The following is a 2,786-nucleotide window of genomic DNA, read 5'->3' as shown; positions in this document are numbered from 1 at the left end:
CTGCATGTAACACCAAACCAGCTGCAGAAATGGGTGGAGTCATTCCATAAGCTCATGATTTGAAGTGGGTCTTCACTAATCCGTTTCTTGAAGTCGAGCAACGGCAAGCGATCAGACTCATCTGCAGAAGCGGAAATTCTTGCAGATTTCAAAAGAAGAATTCCGTGAAAGAGGATAATCAAAATCCACTTGGAATGCAGACAAGAGTGCTTCATCTGGAATGCAGACAAGGACCAAGTCTGATATCGGGTCGGAGTTTTCTTGAAATGAGAATATTAAAAAATTCCAATGACGGTTTAAAGGAAATAATTTTTTTGTGGTCGACCGATTGGGATAGAGAAAGTAGATGTAAAGGAGGAAGAGATGTAAAGCAAAAAGTTTAAGGGTCAAGTCTTCCTTTAAAAGTGAGAGAACCAGTAAATGCAATTAATTTCATCATCACTGCAAGTTATTAAAAATTCCATCGTCATCGTAAGTTATTAAAAATTATTTATAAATAATAATAATTTTTTTATTTATAAATAAGGGTAAATTTGAAATCTTAAAAAAAAATAGGGATATAAAGGTCTTTTATTCATTCTACCGTTTGCTTTAACTCCAATATCTAATGGTACGAGAGTATTTGAAACAAAATGAAAGTTTGATATAACAAAAGTGAGAGGCTTTAAAAATTATGAGTGTTTGTATTTACCAAAAAATTTTCCATGACAGATTCACACATTTCTCCGTTGATTGAGGGGTCAATTTTTCCTTTAAAATGAGTCTAGTAAGACAACCATTGACTGAAGGGTCAAGTACTCTACATTTGAAATGAAACAACCATTGATTGAAGATTGAAGGGTGAAGTACTCTACATTTAAAATGAGAACCATTGACTGAAAGGTCAAGTACTCTAGACGTGCTATACATTCTTTCTTGTCATTTTCTCTCTTTTTTTTTATAAAAAACAAAAAAAAAAAAAAAATTCAAAATATCATTAAAATTGTAGGGTCCATTTGAACCCATTTTTTATTTTTCTCCTTTTAAGTGAGACAGGGTCAAGTCTTCCTTTAAAGTGAGAGAACCAAGTAAATGCAGTTAATTTCATCGTCATTGCATGTAATATGTTATTGGTCTTGTGCTCTTTCAATCATGCAAAGGGTTAAAAAAGTATTGGTCCCTGCCTATGGTGATGAGAATTGTTCAAAGCTGGAAACCAGTTAGCTCCATTTAAAGAAACCCAAAAAAAAAAAAAAAAAAAATTATGAAAAATATATTAAATGTCCAAATTCAATGATTTGGAAGAATATGGTTAGAGGCCAAAGTTTAAATTAATTCGATCAAATTATTCCTTCGGAAGGAGTAAATAATTTGCTATATCAAACTAAAAAAAAAAAAAAAAAAAAAAAAAAAAAAGAGGAAAGAAGTGTAAAGTTGAGAAACGTTATTAAGTGGATTGAAGAAATTCATACTTGATTACCCCGTCGACAATCGGCTTGGCTTGGGTAAGATTACCTTGCGCACGCAAAGACTAGACTCATATAGTCATCCACCCACAACAGCGATATGGCGAAATATCCGTCCACTTTCTAAAGCAAATCAATTTGCAAGAAATATGATTAATTCCATGGAAATCTAATTCCACCATTGACCGGTTTGCACAAATTATGTATGTCCATCTAAAAACTCATATTAATTTCCTGAAACATTCCCATCAAAGGACTTGAGACTTGAAAGCCAAATTGAGTCGGCTACAGGGTGCCGCTGGCGATCTGTGGAATTTCGACCCAAAAGGTTGTATTTTGCACGTTAGGATGAGAAAAACAGAAAAAGAGAACATACAGAGAGAATCATAGCAAAATTATGATCTGGCCCCTACCTTTTTATCTAGACATGCACCTCTATGTCAAGAGTTGCACCATTTCCCTCTTAACCTCTATGTAATTTATCACCTTCCATGAAGATAATAAGGTATAGAGATTGATAAAGAGTAATGCTACACATTCTTTTTGTGTTATTTTTTAGTCCCTTCAAGAATGATGTGGCTATTAAAATCATCATTGAGCTTGTGATTGATCATTATTAGATTTTGATCAAATCATGATTTTAATAGCCACATTATTCTTGGATTGACTCAAGAGGGATACAGAGAGGAACTTCTAAAATTACTCATTGATAAATCACCACTTATCCTAAAAATTTAAGACGATAGGAATGATTAGCATTATGGTAAATTTTATGTATGAGTATGTTGAAATAATGAATATTGGGGAATATGAGCAGAAGCAAAAGAGAGAATAAACACAAATAACTTTACGGGTGATTCGGTATTAGATATCTACGTTCACCACTCGGAATACCCCTAAGAGCTACATTGTGCTCCTTAACTTGATTTGTCTACAATACAAAGGTCTCTATTTATAGGGTAGTGTCTAAATACAAGTATAGTAATCAAATTTCCTTGATTTTTGATTATAATCTCAATATATGATTACAATCAACCCATAAATAGATAATATTTCAATATCAACCTAATTGTGGAATATATGGAAAATATAATATTTTCCATATATTCTAACAATGTCAAAATTAAGCTTAAAGAATCTTGCCAAAGACCGAAGCTACTCATAGTAGTCAAGGGCAGAACTAGGATTTTAGATGTGGGGCAGAAATTAAAAAAAAAAAAAAAAAAAAAAAAAAGAAAGGGATAAAATTTTGATTTTAAAAAAGAAATTATAGGGGTATTTTATAAAAAAAAATTAAGGGAACATTTGGCATGCTGTATCAGCTTTTTTGGGGATTTTTTT

Source organism: Corylus avellana, chromosome ca9 (genome assembly GCF_901000735.1).
Source record: "Corylus avellana chromosome ca9, CavTom2PMs-1.0".
Classification (NCBI taxonomy): domain Eukaryota; kingdom Viridiplantae; phylum Streptophyta; class Magnoliopsida; order Fagales; family Betulaceae; genus Corylus; species Corylus avellana.
Note: the sequence above shows the minus strand (reverse complement) of the source record.